The sequence below is a fragment of the Cupressus sempervirens genome, chromosome 7 (assembly GCF_028749045.1).
Source record: "Cupressus sempervirens isolate cs-2001-9-10 chromosome 7, ASM2874904v1, whole genome shotgun sequence".
NCBI classification, from domain to species: Eukaryota; Viridiplantae; Streptophyta; class Pinopsida; order Cupressales; family Cupressaceae; genus Cupressus; species Cupressus sempervirens.
Window position 1 is genome coordinate 42,835,225 of NC_143124.1, and position 18,729 is coordinate 42,853,953.

The 18,729-nt window shown below is 34.7% G+C and overlaps 1 pseudogene across 1 annotated transcript in view; it reads left to right on the plus strand.

Moving 5' to 3' along the window:
• The window catches only part of LOC149545363 (uncharacterized), a 126,154-nt pseudogene that overhangs the window by 17,420 nt on the left and 90,005 nt on the right, over positions 1 to 18,729 (plus strand). Inside the window, exon 2 of the transcript XR_016353574.1 lies at positions 12,352 to 12,531. The product of XR_016353574.1 is annotated as an uncharacterized LOC149545363 (transcript). The remainder of the gene's footprint in view (positions 1 to 12,351; positions 12,532 to 18,729) is intronic.

An 18,729-nucleotide genomic window follows, 5' to 3' on the forward strand; every position in this document is an offset into this window, starting at 1 on the left:
CTAAATGAATGGCTTTCCTTTCTACCATATCTCTAATATAGTGGAAAGGAATTTCAATATGCTTGGATCGCCACTTTAACTCTAGGAAGAGGCTTGGTGAGAATGTCTACAGTTTGATCACCAGTGTTGATATATTTTAAATGAACGGCTTTCCTTTCTACCATATCTCTAATATAGTGGAAAGGAATTTCAATATGCTTGGACCGATCATGGAATACTGGATTCTCAGATAGCTTGATACTACTTTGATTATCACATAGAATGGTAGTAGGCAATAGAGGTTTTCCAAATAGTCCCACAATTAGCTTCTTCAGCCATATAGCTTCTCTGGTTCCCAATGCATCGACAATATATTCAACTTTAGTAGAACTTTGTGCAATGGAGGTTTGTTTTCTTCTTGTCCAAGAGATCATAGTGGATCCTAAACTAAAACAATACTCATATGTACTCTTCCAATCTATCACACAACCAACCCAATCGAAATCTGTGAATCCATGTAGTTCAAGATCAATATTCTTGTATTTGAGGCCATATCCAATAGTACCTTGCAGGTATTGCAAAATATGTTTAGCAGCAACAAGATGAATCTCATGAGGTTCACACACGAACTAACTTCAAACATTTATTGCATAACATATGTTAGGTCGACTATTAATTAAATACATAAGTGATCCAATAATTTGTCTATAGAGTGTAGGAGCAGCAAAATTGGATTTTGATTTAGCTTCCTTTAATTTGTGCAAGTTTGTCTCCATGGGAGTGGACATAGGTCGACAGTTCAACTTTCCAAATCTTTTGAGTATGTTAATAGTGTATTTTCCTTGATTCAGAAAGATACCATCAGGTTTCCGCCATACTTCCAGTCCTAGAAAATAATTAAGAATTCCCAAGTCTTTCATTTCAAATTCTGAAGTTAAGTCTCTCTTGCATTGTGTAATAAGATGATCTTCTACTGTGAGTAAAAGGTCATCAACATAAAGAATTAAAATTATCATATCACCATTGATATATTTGTAGTAGAGATTTGGATCAACAACATTTTTAGAGAAATTTAATCTCATTAGGTATTTGTCAATTCTTTCAAACTAGGCTCGAGGAGCTTGTTTGAGTCCATATAGAGCCTTCTTTAGTTTGCATACATGAGTTTCTGCATTATGAACTATGAATCCTTCGGGTTGCTCCAGATAGACTTCTTCTATTTTTCCATTTAGAAATGTAGTCTTCACATCCATTTGGTGAACCTTCCAACCTTTGGCTGCTGCAATAGGTAGCACAACTTGAGCAAACGTATATCGGGCTACAGGTGCAAAAGTTTCTTCGTAGTCGATGCCTTCTTTCTTTGAGAATCCTCTAGCAACAAAACGTGCTTTATGTTTTTCTATGCTACCATATGCAGCATGTTTGATTTTGAACAACCATTTGGAAGAAACAACTGATTTTCCCTTAGGTCTAGGAACTATATCCCAAACATCATTTTTTAAGATTGAGTAATATTCTTTTGTCACAGCATCCTTCCAGGCTTGTTGTTTGAAGGCTTCATCAATATTTGCTGGTTCAGAATTAAGAATTTCACTCATCAATGCATTATATGTTAGTTTGTGGGGTCTTTTGCTTTTTCTGAATGTTCCCTCAGGTGTTGTAAAATTTTCAGCTTCCCTCAAAATTTTCTTAGCCCAAAGTGGTTGTTTCCTTTTGTTGGAATTTAGATTTTCATCAAGACACTCGTTTTGATTTTCTAATTCAGGTGGACTTACATCAGAAGTGTCTTCAGGATTTTGTGACTGAGTTTTAGGAGTAGAACATACATTTTGGGTTATGGTAAGATTGTGATTTTCTAGCTCATCATAATTCTTTGCTCTTTTAAAAGCAATATCTTCCTCAAATATAACATCTGTACTAAGTTCTATTTGCCTTTTCTAGAAATGAATATTCTATATGCTTTTGATGTTTTACTATATCCCACAAAGATTCCTTTTCTTCTGGAGTGTTCTAATTTAGTTCTTTTCTCTTTGGGTACATGAATGTACATTGGGCAGCCAAATATTCTTAAATGACTTGTGTTAGGTTTCTGTCCTATAAAGGTCTCTTTAGGAGTCTTATTATCAAGTTGGAAATGTGGACATCTATTTTGAATATAAACAGCTGCCCTAGATGCTTTTGCCCAGAAAGAGGAATCTAGATTTTGATCAAACATCATGGATTTTGCTGCCTCTACAATAGTTCTATTTTTCCTTTCAGCTACTCCATTTTGTTGAGGATTGTAGGGTACAGTGAACTCCCTCTTAATCCTTGAACTAATACAATATTCTTTAAACAATTCTGAAGTGTACTCTGTTCCATTGTCAGTTCTCAAGGTCTTGATTTTCTTTTTGGAGTAATTTTCAGTAAGTGCTTTGAACTCTTTGAATCTATTTAGGACTTCCTCAAATTCTTTGTATTTTAAGAAGTATATCCATGTTTTTCTTGAGAAATCATCTATGAAGATTACATAGTATAGTGCTCCTCCTTTAGAGGGTGTTGACATAGGTCCACAAAGATCAGAGTGGATTAGTTCCAATATATTCTTGGTTTTACTAGTGCTAGAGTGGAATGATCCTTTGGGGTTTTTCCCTAGAGCACATCCTTTGCATGTTCCACCATGTGAGGAGTTTTGTTTGGGTAGTCCAATCGCCAATTTATCCAAGGAATTTAAGGCTTGAAAGTGTAAGTGCCCTACTCTTTTATGCTAAATTTCATTTATGTCAGATGATTCAAGGATCAGAGCTTGTTTAGGTTGGATACACAATTTATATAAATAACCTTGCCTTATACCTATAAATTTGGCTTTCTTAAATGTGGTGGATTTATGCCAAACCAAAATTTTCCCATTCATGAATGTGATTCTGTATCCATTATCTTCAAGAGCTGAAATGGATATTAAATTTCTTTTGATTTCAAGTACGTATAGAACATCCTTTAGTTGAATTTCCATGCCTAATTCTAATTTGATGGTACAGGTACCTACACCTTTTACAGGATGTGCATAATCAACTCCGGTGGTTACTTCTTGATCTGTTTCTTCTACCATAGTTTCCATATTTTCTCAGAATCTTGTAATGTGTCTAGATGATCCACTATCAATTACCCAGGTGCAAGATTTGTTTGATACTTGATTTGATAGTGCGGAATAAAATAGAAACTTTTCAGATTCTTCTTGTGAGTTTACTTTCCAACGTGGGCATAAGATGCTTGTTTCTTTGTCCTGTCAGGATAGTTTACAGCATAGTGTCCATATTGGTCACATCGAAAACATTGAACTTGAGAAGTATCTTTTCTATATTTTCCTTTCCCATGAAAATTCATCCTTCTTTTGAAGTTCTTCTTCTTTCCTATCTTCTTCGTATTTGTATTAAGAATTTGAATGTCTTCATGTAAAGATTTTTGTTTGATTCCTTTAGGTGATAGTCTAGCTTCTTCTTGTAGACGATCAGATCTCAATCGGTCTAGTTTAGGAAGTTTTGATTTTGCACTAATATCTTGTTTGAATGGTTTCCATGAACTTGGAAGAGCCCCTAGTGCTGTTAGAGATAATTTCTTACTGTCTATTTCATATCCAATATTTGACAATTGATCTCTTAATTCTTTAATTCTCATAAAATAAGCATTTATGGATTCACCTTTGTTCATGCTTATGTGATTTAATTGTGTTTTCAGTGCAAGATTCCTTCCGGTGTTATTTATCTCAAATGTATTTTCTAAGGATTTGATCATGAGATATGCTGTAGTTTGTTTGGTTAAAATAGGCACAATGTGACCCCTCATGGAATCCACTACTAATTTCATAGCCTTTTTGATTTCTTCAATCCATTGTGTTTTATCAGGCTCATTCTTAGGTTCAGTACTTTTAATGTTAACCAATGAGTCTATTTTGTTTTCATCTAACACCATCATAATTCATAGTTTCCATGCCGTGAAGTTATTTGCTTCCTCAAGGCGATCCTTGAGTCTTATTGCACTTGTCATTTTGAAATATGAATTTTATATGTTAAAATTATGCAGTCTGAATAATCAAGTTTAATTTTGGTTTGTTATAACCGTGTGCTCTGATACCATGTAAATGAATTAAGCTTCTATCAGACTGTATGTGTCTTTTAACTTAATCACAGTTTATCAACCAGTTTGTACTTTTACTTGTGGTAAGAGAGAGCAGATGTACCTTCTATGATGCTGAGTGATATGTTCAATATATAATACCTTCCGATTAATGATTTGCTTTGTATGTGAAAGCCTAGTCTGTAATACCAAGGATCTCTGTGTATCGATCTGCAACCTTGTAACTCGATCTGCAATATAATTATCCTTGTGACTCGATCTTCAATATGTTAGTTACTGTATATTGCGAGTGCAATATAGATATGATAATGTCAGATTGGATACAAATGATAATGAGAAATATGATATAAGTTAATCTGTCATTGAAGGTATTGAGCATTTATTTATTTCGATGTCAATACAACAAGCATCAGTGTACATATATTTTGATTCCAATGGACGCTATCCAAGAAAGATCACGATCCTTCAATATCAAAAGTCACGGGATTTCAAATTGATTAGTTAGTATTTACTATTAACTAACTAATCTGATCTCCTACAGGATGAGATTAGTTACTTAGTACTAACTAATTTGTGACTGTTTATGTTAAACAAAAGAGATATATATATTGGATTGATCACAAAAGCAATATGTAAGGAATCAAATGCAAATATACATGTACAGATTTTATCTTAGTTTGATATGAAGTGCTTGATCAGATTTCAGATGCATTATCAGTCTGGGATTATATATGTATGTGAGTGTATGTAAGACATATACACACATACATGTATGATCTGCAGTCTCTGACCGACGCTATTTCAATAACAAAAAGACTGTAAAAATGAACAATGGTTTACTCATAAACAGAGAGTATGCTGAAGCAAAAATGAGCCGTCGAATTGTGAAGATACACCCCTTGATAATGTTTTTAATCTACTCAATTTTATGTTGTTCAATAAGATGTACAAAACTATACCCTCTAATTTCAAATTTGCAGCCTCATATATTCAGTGTATTTTATTTTTGTCCATCTTGAAAATGTGATATCAAGAAGTTGACCAAAAGCCTTTCCACAAATATAATCCATAACATGCCCAATTTTTGTAAACAGTGATAACTTCTAGTTCTGATTTAATTCTCAAAGGATCTAACTCAATGAAATGCAAAAGCTTTGAGACTTCAGTATGGTCACAACTTCAAACTGGATAGATCGAATGTACACAACCAACAAAAAAGGCCACAACTGCAGGGTGGATTTGAAGGGAAAGAAACCTTATAACTCTCATGCAACCAATGCAGAAGTTTACATCAAGAAAGCAATTTACCAAATCGAAACAGAATGATTTCTTCGCTGATTGTTTCTCATTTAACATGTTACAAAGCTACAGGTAAAACAAAAATAGGCAGATATTCCCTTTACATAGAAATGGGAATGAAGGCAAAAATCGAATTCTATTTTCTAAACGAATAAGTATGAGACATTTCATAGTGCAGTAGCAAGAAATTTTAAAAGAAAAAATTCTACAATTCACATCGTGATATGTATGAACAGCATGACAACCTGATTGCAGACCAAACCCAAGTACCTTGCAAACATTATAGATGTCTTACATTGCTCCAATGCACATAATTAATAGTTTAAGAAAATGCAAGACCAAGCTCAAAAAAACAGTGTGTTGAGGGATTCATATCCACCATGTTCTGGAAAATCTAATCTATTTGACGGTGCTCAAAAGTTTTAATTGAATCTAGAACATTCTTTACCGAAAATGATAAGCAAAAAGAGTAAAGAGAGAACCCTCAACTATGCATACGCCCATACATACATCCAAGAAAGATCTGCTTTTGTTTTTGGAATAAATCATTAAGCATGAGTGAATTGCGGACACTCGAAAGACTCAAAATTTATAAATATTGAGCTTTATGCAGATCAAAAAATATAAAGCAAAATATATACCTGTTCAGAAATCAACCTATAGTGACTTAAAACATATGAAAAAAACTTCTGCTAACAAACGCCATAGATAACACACACACACATTCAGACAACTCTGCACATGACACCTAGGCATATAGACAAATTTCAATAATCACACCCATACGACTTATGCCGTTGACAAGCCATTCTCCCCTAAGCTCATACAAAAGATACACTTCAATGAGAAACAAATAGTCTTCACAAAGGAAAATGAAGTGTGGCTAGTTACAATCATAATCAAACCAAATCAGTATATAGACGGTGACCAACAATTATGCCATGTTAGTATACAAAATAAAGCATGACCACGATGACAAGGCATCTTACCCATGATGCCAAATCATCTTTTTTCAGTAGTGCCAAAGAGTCATGGCTTGAAGCCATGTCAACACCATGAGCTGGCAAAATTTTATCTTTCTACGCAAGTGATGAACAAAAGAGACAATGAATTGTTGATTTGAATTCCGCAAACCAGAGAAGCCATGCAATCACTAAATCATTAAGTCCTTCAACAAGATAGAAGAATAATCAATGAGCACCATCGAACACAAGAAGTGCATGAAATGGAAGACCCTAAATCGATGACATGGCCTAGTCATTCACGATGTTGAGTCATCCACATCTAGTGATGGAAGAATACGAAACCATAAGAATAAATAGTGATAGAAAGTGCTGAATTAGAAGTATCTGAAACACGATAAAAAAGCCAATCACTAGACCACAAAATGGAAACCAAGCTGGGTCTCTAACCTGGAGGGAATGATAACTAACGAAGGCCAAAGCACTTTGAAAGAATATGAAGCTGCTCTTTATTAGAACAATGCATACCAAAAATATCTTTGCAAAGAGGAAGCGACTCTGGAGAGTACAACACAGAGAAACAAGAGTATAGATTACCTTCAAAGGTATGAATAAAATTTATCGATGCTATGAAAAATTCAACATAAGTAGGAGATGAAAAATTTGACTAGCTGTGGAAATCATCTCCTACTTATCAATTGATGAGCTTAAGGGGCTTTCTAATGAATGGTTCATAAGGCACAACACTTGGTGAAGGTTTTGCAAATGGGGTTGCAAGCTTTGGGTTTAACTATGGAGGAAACTCTGTAGTTAAGCGCGCTCAGGCTGGAGTAGTACTGGGATGGGTGACCTCCCGGGAAGTCCCGGTGCTTCACCCCTGTGAGCATCACCTAGATCCAATGAGTGCTAAGTGTTCCATTTATTCTCATGAGAGATGGATTCATGTTGAATCACTACTCATGAAACATGGGTCATCGAGTTTGACTCAAAATCACACAGTTAAATCCTGATATTCATATCACAAATTCAACATATACAAATAGCCTAAAACACTTATGAAATTTACAACAAATACACGAGCTAGAGAAAAGTGACTTAATTGCTGTCATCTAACCTGTCTCTAATACCATGTTAATGTTTTGGCCAGAAATAATGAAAACAGCGATAAAGAAGAAGAAAAATAAGTACAAAAGATACAAAACATGTACCCTGGAAAAACCCTCCAATCTAGAGGGATGAACCTAGCCACACTAAAAAAAAATCACTTTTATTGATTATAAATGATCAAGGACAATGCTTTTCCATATGATGCCATATCCCATTACACTAAACAATCACATATATAAATTAGTAATAAGAGACTCTTCATATTACACGCAAACGCCTCTTCAATTTCCAAATACAAGACCCTTCATGTTTTCAAATGCACGGCTCTTCACATGACATGTTTCTTCATATAATATTATCTCAAATATTATCATAAATATCTTCTCCAGCTGTTAACACAATTTATCTCTATTTCAACATATAGTAAGATCAAAGATAGAGATGTCTATCACAGCTACAATCTTCAACATTTTTGTTCTCTCCATCTTGCCAGTTTGAAGTGAGGTGATTGTAATTGATTGTGGAGTGGAAAATACCTTCCACAAAGCAGATTTGACATTTGAAGTATTTAAATTTTCAATGTATTGTTGACATTTGACATTTATCAATGGTCAAGCATCATAAAAATTCATGCTATGAAATGATTCAGTTTTCCAATTATGTATATTTCTCCAATTATTGACATTTGACATACACACACACACCTACACACCCACACACACACCCACACCCACACCCACACCCACACCCACACACAGAGAGAGGAACCCATACGAATCAGAATGGGAAAAAAAATCGCTAACCCACGTATTGGGTTCTCGCATCCAAATTCGTCTTTGAACCCGAGCCAATAGCAAATTTTTGAAGAATACCAATTGCTCGCAAGAAGGTCTCATACATCAAATGGGAATCTAACTTGAAATTGACCTTAAAAATTGCCTTTACTTGTATTGTCCACTGACAAATTCATATAATTTATTTTTCTTTTTGCTCTATCATTGGAATCTGAATCTGGTTGTTTGCTCTTATAATTATTAATTTACTCGAGTCCTTTGCAGGGTAATTTTTGGTTTTAGATGCCACAGCTTTGGTATTTATTCAGTATAAGGTTTGAACTTTGGGGTATGCCATTTAATTTCTTCTTAGGCTTCTTCCGCTTTTGACAAGTTCAGTGTTATCTTATTATCTTATCCACCCCACTTTTAAGTTTTGGGTATACCATTTGATTGCTACTTAAGACTTTCCCCACTTGTGACCATTTCTGTGTTATCTTATTACTGTAGTAAATGATAGGTGACAATATGGGCTTTTAAGGTGGCATAGATTAACCTTTGATGATAGTCATAAGATATTCAAACTTTTTTCATGAAGGTAACTCATAATCATTTCTCACAACTCTGCCATATGCTGCTGAAGATATGAATATTCTTATTACAGTGACTGGCATTTGAACCTCGGTCATCTTCTATCATCAATCTTCCTTGTTATCATTACATGACAACTTGCTGTATTAATTTGCATGTTATCTTGTTCTCATCTGGATCTACAAATGTTTATGTATGTGACAGAGTAGGAGATTTTTCTGGATTACTTTGAATTTAATTTTCTTATTGTTGTATCAATAGTCATTGAGAAATTTAGAGAGTGTCTAATTGGTGAAACTATCAGATTTCCAAGAGTTTGATATTACCATTGATTTATTAGTGGAATTATTGAACCTTTAATAGAATTGATTTATATCATAAATGAGTTGGCCATCATGTTCAGAGCAGACATTTAATCAGATTGGACATCAACTTAGTACTCATTAATTCAAAGAACAGTGATATTATGTCTCAAAGAACTGAGATGTATCTTGGCATATCACATTCAATACATAACATTTATATCAACTAGAATTACCATGCAATGTTCCATAAAAATGAGTCCATTCCAGTTTGAATCCTAAGAATTAGATAAAACCCTGAGGAAACACATAAATGGACATTACATTGTAGCAAGTGCTATTGCAACAGCCTTTATAAATACCCTCTATAAATTTCATGGAACCTGAAAAGTTATAGTAAGTGATCATGATCCTGTAGCGAGAAGTAATTCTCAGACTGACTCATTGTCATGTTCGGGCACTTTGCTTGCTCAAAGCTGTCATATCATCCCCAATTAGATGGATAGACTACCGCAGTTTTCAAATGCTTGGGAGGTTATGCTCATTTTTCTTTGGATAAACAACAGAGATTGGGTGCAATGACTCCCACTGGTAGAATGGTGGTATAATGCTTCCATACTTCTGTCAAGATGTCTTCATTTTTGGCACTATATGGGTACTTACTACCATCAATTACCTGTTCATTGTAAGCACTCCCAAAGGTTCACACAGGTGAAGAACAAATTGAACATTAGCAGGAGGTATTTGGTACTCTCAAAGATAAGTTGGAAATTGTAGGTTGGTAATAAACGATTAGTATATCTATCATTAAAAGTTGTTAGTAAAGGAGTTCAGTAATTAGTTGTAGCGAAGGGATGTGTCCGTTGGTTTGCTTAACCATCCAGAATAGTATATAAAGACTGATGGGAGTAATGTAAAGACAGATTTTGTATTGACTAATTTGGAATCAATAATACATCTGTTGCATATAGTAATTAATGCTGAGTATTGGTATTGTAGATAGAAGTACTGGTAATAGTTACAATAAACAGTCTTGGTAGAACTCATCAACAACAATGGCACAAAACGTAATGAAACAATAAGGTAATTGGTACTGCAACTAAAGCATATTTGTAGTAGGAGATCGGCTATTTGGGTGACTACAACCTTCTAAGAGAATGCCACTAAAACAATTTAAAAAATATAAGAGGATTGCACACATTACTATGTCTTTTATAAGGTATTGCAGAGGATTGGCAATTGTACAGATAAATTGAAGTTACTTGTATCAGTAAAGATACATCCAATTTCCAATATTTCCAGCTTGAAGAAGACTATTGGACAACAAGTTGTCCCACAGATTGAGATACAAGGGCTTGATGAGGAGGGTAGAATATTTTTGGATCTTGATGGAATTTTTTAAACATGCCTAAGAGGCTATTGATGAGGACAATCATAGAACAGTGATCAAATGAAAGAGTTCTCTAGTTGAATATGCTGTTACAAGTTAGAGTTGCCGTTGCACCAAAAGGTCGGCCTGCCGATGCCCGATACAACCACTAGACTTATAGAACACAGAAGGCGGTTAAGCCATGTCATGAATCCCAAAGGGGAATGTTGGCGGTTTGTCCAACAATCCCCCCTTGCACTACCCGAGGAGATTCGAACTTGTGTCCAAGCTCTGATACCACTTGTTACAAGTTAGAGTTGCCGTTGCACCAAAAGATCGACCTGTCAATGCCCGATACAACCACTAGACTTATAGAACACAGGAGTTGGTTAAGCCATGTCATGAATCCCAAAGGGGAATGTTGGCAGTTAGTCCAACATATGCTTAATGGGAAAATAAGGATTTTGGGCAAAAGAATCCATAATTGATTAGCACCTATGACAATAAACCTTTGAAAAGGTGCCGTATGCTACACATTTAATCCTACAATTTGCTTATTGTTATAACTAGTTGGCTTTTGGTTTACTCTTAGTTGAGTTTTATGATCATTGTAATAATCTAATCTTATTTAGATAATCAAGTCATCCTAGGTGTTATAGTTAGGAGGCTAAGTCAGCATTCAAGGCCTAAGAAAGGTATATACAGAAGCTAGTGGTAGTTTATCATCATCGTACTGCAAATTGTGTTCTTGTAGAATTTTGGAGGTATGGGTGTTTATTAACTCATAGTGTATTTCCTATTATATTCTCTGCTGCAACTTATTTCTTTACAGTCATCATTAACAATGGTGGCTGGATGAAAATACTTGATGCAGTCAAGTGCCTAGACTTTGCAGCTAAAGCACACTCTTATCTTCATACTCTCAATTGGCTCCAGCAGGGTAAGAACATTAGAGTCAAGTGTCAATGCATGTTCAAGTATGGAATGAAACTGATATATGATGACATCACTTGTGGTGTAGCTCAATTAGAAGAATGTAACATTCTACATGGCAGCTCTACAGCCATGATCATTGTCACTGTCATGAAATATTAATTGTGGATAACAGTCACCTTAGCACCAGCAAAGTAATGCTGTAAGCTTGTGTTACACATGCAGAAGTTTGTATTGCTCAGAATACCATGGAGCATTTGAATAAGCATGCATTAACATCACATGTACTCAGGCAGGAAACCGATTTATCAATCCATCATTTGCAAAACATGTTTGAGATGAACAGGTGGACAGGGAGAATGGACAGAAGTGATTGATTGATTAAAAATAAATTGCAAACTTAAGTTTCTATCTGAACACTTCCCAATCACAGTTTCATAAAATCTAACAGCAACGCTATCATCTCAGCATCAAGAACACAATAAATAGTCATCATCACTTAACCTACCCAAAGTTGAGTTTTCCTCTGTGTAGTGTTACAAAGCCATATGTATATGTTGGGTGTAAAGAGTAGTGACATTGTAATCTATGCACGAGCTTTTCTTCAGTGTTATTCATTTAGAGATGTCAGGTTGTAGATTTCACATCATACACAAAATGAAATTATCTACTTGTAATTTTTGGATTTTGTCTCCCATGTAATCAGTTCTAATCATTTATGATGTCTTTTACGCATATGGTGATTCTTAAACTGGTTTAGGTTCAAGCCTCAGAATGATTTGTTAAGATCCAATGGGGAAAGTTTCACTTTTTTTTCAATCAAATATGCTAATGCTTACAAGATCCAGTGGTGGATGATGATGACATCTAGCGTCTGCTTATATTTTAAGTCCTAAATTTCCATTGAAATACACATGTTACAGGTGTGTGCTCTTCTTGGGGGAGGAGGTTATGCAGGAAAGGTGGCCGTTCACTCTGGGCATGTCCTGCCTGTTCCCAAAGGTGTTTCATTACAAGAAGCTGCAGCCCTTCCTGAAGTGTCCTGCACTGTTTGGTCAACAGTTTTTATGACTAGTCATCTATCTTCAGGCGAGAATTTTCTGGTAAGTGTTCATATGAAAATGTTTGTCAGATATTAAGTTTCTTAAGAACATGGTTTTCAATGTAGGCTAGTTTTCTTCAAGTCATGTCTTTTCTCAATGTGAAATCTTTCAAGGAGTACAAATACCTTTCGATTATGTTAAGCTCAGGTACAATGCTGGTTAGCTTTAATCTTGTTTGGAAGAATCTATTGGGGAAGAAAACTTGTTAGATTAGTCATTCTGATTATATGACAAAGAAGATTGAATCAGATAAGGCTTGAAACATATTAATAAATTCAACAGTAAGAGCAGTAATAGTAGTTGAAATTCTAGTGGAGCTACTATGTACCAAACATACTGTTCACAACATAAAAATTCGATTCACAACATGGGTTCAAGTTTTCGTTTTCAAAATGTCGCATTTGATAATGTTTTCCAAATACACAAGTGTTTCGAGTGACCAATCGATCCATTAAAAATTCACCTTAGTTCTTAAAATTATTTTCATATAAAATGAAATACTTTTACACAATACTCAGAATTTATTAAAATTTCTCTTATTTAAAAATTGAAATTGCAATTATCAATTTAATATATATTAATAACAAACTATAAAAAATAAATTAAATATTATTAAAATCTAACAATAATTATTAAATTATTAATAAAATAATATTATTAAATTATTAATAATAACAATAATTAAATTTATTAATAAAAATGATATTAATTAAATATTAATAATATTAACTAATAAAATATATAATAAAAAACATTTAAAAAAATAAAACAGCATTTTATATATATTTTTAAGCCCGATGAGCTGCTCACGCGGTGCATGAGGCTGCTAAGCAGCGCTCCCTGTTGCCACAACAGTGTGAGCTGTTGCTTGCAGCACTTACATCTGCTGTGTGCAGCGTGAGTCACGGTGCCGACTGAGGGAAGGAAGAAAAGGGGGGGGGGGGGTGGGGGGGCGGGGATCGGGGGTCATGGCCTGATTCCCAAAAGTCCCCCAAAAGCTATTTAAATATATATTTTTTACTTTATAAAAAACCCCAAACAAATTACCACAACAATTTTTTAATTACTGTGGTAATTAATATACAATTAAAAAAAATGTTTCTAACTCATAGATTTGATAGGAAAGTAATTGCAACAATTAAATTCATCCAATTAAAATCTGGTTTTTGTTTTCAAACCCTATCACGATCTTAGTTTTCTAAAAATCCAATTTCCCAATAAGAATTTTAAATCTGATTTCTCTTACAGACATTTTCAAGAACGAGGAAAAATAATAATTTCCAAACAAGCAATCCAAAACCATTTTTGAAACAAGATCTATAAACAATCACGAAGAAGACAAAGAAAAATTCAAAGTAATTTGCTATGATAATCTCAACAAAGTTCCTACCTCGATTTGATGCTAAATAGACAAACGCTCAGAGATTGCAAGAATTCCCGTCTCTTGAAACCCTTTCCAAAAATATGCTCCTCCAAACCTGTGTGGAGAAGTGAGTTCTAATTTCCTAATAAAGAACTTTCTCTTCTAGGGTTTTGGTTTTACGAACATGCAAAGCCTTTTCTTTTATTAATTTAACTAATAATAATATTTAGAGTTCTTTATTAAAATGAAACTCCAAGATTCATTTTTATTAAATTAAATAAATATAATTACACCAAAATGGATCTTTAATTAAATCTTTTAAAGTTAATTCTTCTATTTAATTAATTTCTCAATTAATTAAATATAATTAAAAATTGATCTTTCTTTATAAAATTTTCGTTAAATTAAATCATTTAATAATATCTTTATTTAATTTAATTTAATTATAATTGAAAATCACAACAAACCTACAAACCTGAATAAGAAAGCCTATTTATAAAACAAAGTACAGATTCAAACTTAAGTGTCAAAATCTCGAATTCAGGTCACTTGATGAAATCAGAAGGGTGAATAACTCAGAGACTTATCCTATATTATAGGACAATTGGCTTAGGGTTAGGATTTGGACTTGCGAACTATCTCCCCTCTTTACCATTGAGATACTGCGATAGGGCATGCTCATCCTAACAATTCAGGGAAGTCCATGCCCGATATCTACAATCTGCATAAAAGCCAAACATGTACATATACATATATATCTAAACTAAATAGGCAATGACGGGGAGTGGTACATCGTGTAGATCTCGACTAGCAAGTGACTACGACTCCCTCCCTCAACCACATCATAAACGTCAAATATAAAGTAAAACATACATGTACACCATGGGGTTAGTAACCATAAAAACTGTAAATAAATCATCCATCTAACTATCATCATGAAACAAATGAAATCACTATATGAACATACAGAGCATCATCATCGAAAGAATAAACATGAACACATGAAATGATCGAGTATTTTGTAGTTCATCAATAAATAACTAAGTTTGAAATAACATTCAATCAAATTAGGTAACTAATTACCACTAAATCATAAAACATAACCATAAAGCTGGCCTAAAAGAATTCAACAATATAACATGAAAAGTAAACTAGGGGTAGGCACTACATCGGCCCCCCAAGACTTAGGCTTACTCTTGGAAGCCTATAAACAAGTAGGGATATAAATCCCGTAATCCAGATGCATCCTCCCATGTAGTTGATGACTCATTAGTAGGATCCCATTGGACCTTTACCTACTCTATGGTTCAATCCCTGAGGGTCAAACCCTGCTGCTAAAGAATGCATATTGACTTCAAAGCTAGCTGCCCGTCCTCTAGTTGTAACGCAGTCCAATCAAGAACATGTATCACATCAAGACTATACTATCAAAGAACAAAAAAATGGAAAACATCATATACATGAGCTAAGCTGGGCGACAATGCAAAACGGTAGGCAATTGGACCTATCCTCTAAAGAATCTCAAATGGCCCCACAAAACGAGGTGCTAGCTTCGAACCCTTTCCATAATGGATCAGACTCTTTTGCAGACGTACTCTCAAGAAAGCTCTCTCCCATTGCAAATTGCTTATCCGTCCTGTGAGCATCGACATACTTATTTTGTCTATCTTGTGTTGTAGACACATGTTCACCGACGCGCACTACCTGTTGCTCCATATCTCGAAGCATCTCAGGACCCGACAGGACGTGATCCTTTAAACTGTCTCATCTCAACGGTGTATGACAAAGACAACCATACAAGGCCTGAAAAGGTGCCATCCCAATAGAACTGTGATAACCATTATTATAAGAAAACTCTACTAGGCATAGATAATCCTCCCAAAGAGTCTGTCGGTCCATAACATACATCCTCTAGAACCTGATTCACTCTCTCGATTTGACCATCTGTCTTTGGGTGATATGTTGTGTTGAAGTTCAATTGTGCTCCAAGATCATGTTGCAAGGATGTTCAAATAGCTAATGTGAATACAAGATCCCTATCCGAAATGATCTTTTGGGGATAAAGTGTGCCATCATGCATCCTCCCATGCCGACGAGCAGTCAAAGGTAATCCCACAATAAAATCCACAGAAATAATATCTCATTTCCATGAAGGAATGAGATTAGGCTGTAAAAGTCTTGCTAGATGTTGGTGCTCTTGCCTTAACCCTCTGGCACTCAAGACACCTAGCCACAAAATCAGCAATATCACACTTCATCCATGTCCAAAAGTACAATCGTCGCAAGTCTGCATGCATCTTCTTGACACCTGGATGTGTCGAGTAAGGTGCACAATAGGCCTCAGATAGGATCAATGTACGAAGCTCATCCTGTTAATGTTTTATAGTGTTAGTCAGAATAAACATATAGTGTAATCCTAAGGACATCTCCTTGATTAAATATTATTACACACACACGCATACACACAGACACACACACACACACACATATATATATATATATATACAAACATAATTGTATAGATACATATATTAAATTTTGTAATAATATATAAGCTCAAACAAATATATCTATAATAATAATAATAATAATTTAAATCATATTCCTTTTATATCCCTTATATGTTGTTCTATTACCACGTGGGACCTCCCCTTGAGTTGACGGTTCTCCATATCATCCCATTGAAATTTCGTAGACCACCGTTGGCATTTGAGTAAGTTCAATCACATTTTTAATGTGTTTGTATGCCACGTGACTGTGGCAAGTCATCTTCACGCCTCCCCTATTTTATACTTTCTCGAAACATCCATAATTGGTCACGCGACCTCATTCACCAGAATTGACTGAAGACCACGTTAAGACCACGTTATGACCATCACCAGGTCACATAATTGTGTTGCGTGTGATTTTCTCAGGCCCACCTTTATGCTGTGACATTGCTATTAGGATTTAACTGTGTGATTTTTGAGTCAAACTCATTGACCCATGTTTCATGTGAAGTGATTCAACATGAATCCATCTCTCATGAGAATAAATGGAACACTTAGCATTCATTAGATCTAGGTGATGCTCACAGGGGTGAAGCACTAAGACTTCTCGGAAGGTCACCCGTCCCAGTACTACTCTAGCTTGAGTGTGCTTAACTATGGAGTTTCCTCCACGATTAAACCAAAAGCTTGCAACCCCATTTGCAAAACCTTCACCAAGTGTTGTGCCTTCTGAACCATTCATTAGAAAGCCCCTTAAGCTCATCAATTGATAAGTAGGAGATAATTTCCACAGCAAGTCAAATTGTGATATTGCTATCAGGATTTAACTGTGTGATTTTTGAGTCAAACTCATTGACCCATGTTTCATGAGTAGTGATTCAACACAAATCCATATCTCATGAGAATAAATGGAACACTTAGCACTCATTGGATCTAGGCGATGCTCACAGGGGTGAAGCACCGGGACTTCTCGAGAGATCACCCATCCCAGCACTACTCTAGCTTGAGTGTGCTTAACTACGAAGTTTCCTCCATGGTTAAACCAAAAGCTTGCAACCCCATTTGCAACCCCACATTTATGTTTTAAAAACTGTCAGCCTAACATATCAAGATGTCTTTGTTCGGATATGAACAATCGTTAATAGGTGGTGTTAACTATTGGTTTCATGCCGATAGGTTGTATATCATGAGATGTGCCCCTTGGTAAAGTTTAGTTTCTCGTTCCATTTCAAATATATTTAAAGGAGTAAGAATCCTCCTTTGAAAAACACATAATATTAAAAGTGTTGTTACAAAGGCAAGCTTTTATTACAAGAATCATATATTATATTTAAGATAATATATTATAGAAAATCAAATTTATAAATCTAATCCGGAAAATTAACATGGTATCAGAGCTGATCTAAGAGACAATTTGGATTAGATTTATTTATTCTTTTCACTCAAACATTCTTAAACCCTACTTATAAAAATGATAATCAAAACGAGGATTGAAGATAGACTCAAAGGTGCTTCAAATTTTGAATCTTGGAAATTGTGTATAATGATGATACTAAGAAAACAAAAGTTAACAACGATTGTGGAAAATCCTCCTAAAAATAAGAAGACAAATGAATGGGAAACTGACAACACCAAAGCAATGGAGTTATTAGTAGATGGAGTAAAAGATCATCTACTAACTATTATCACAAGATTAGATTTTGCGTAGAATATGTTTAAAGCTCTAGAAGATGTGTTTGAGATCAACAACACTAGCAGGAAACTCACTCTAAAAAATCAACTCAATAATATAAAGATGAAGAAAGTAGAGACCATCACCTAATGCTTTATGAGAATAACAGAGTTAAGAAACCAACTATTAACAATTGGTCACAACTGCAATAGCAAAGAATTAATTATGGTATCATTAAATGGGTTGCCTTTTTCATGGGAAAATTTTAGATAAGGAATAGGTGCTCGTCCTGAACCCCTTAAAATCTGATCGACTAAAAGTGATTGCATTCAAGAAGAGTATAATTGAGAAACTAGAGGAATTGGCATAGAGTCCACAAATGAAGACATTCAAGCTCTCACCACCAACTTAAAAAGAAAAAGGGGGAAGAGTGATAAACAACCATTCAAGAAACAAAAAGATCTTTCTAATGTACAATTTTTTAGATGCAACAGATATATTCACACTGCAGCAAGAGGTCCTGACAGACTTAAACATCAAGCTTCCTTCGCTGAAGTAAATAATTCAAATCTTGATTCAGAGAAGACCTATTCTAAAGAACTTCAAATCTAAAATTTTCTGAATATCAGATTAAGAGGGAGTTCCTTATGATCTGCACCAAAACTTGTAGCAAA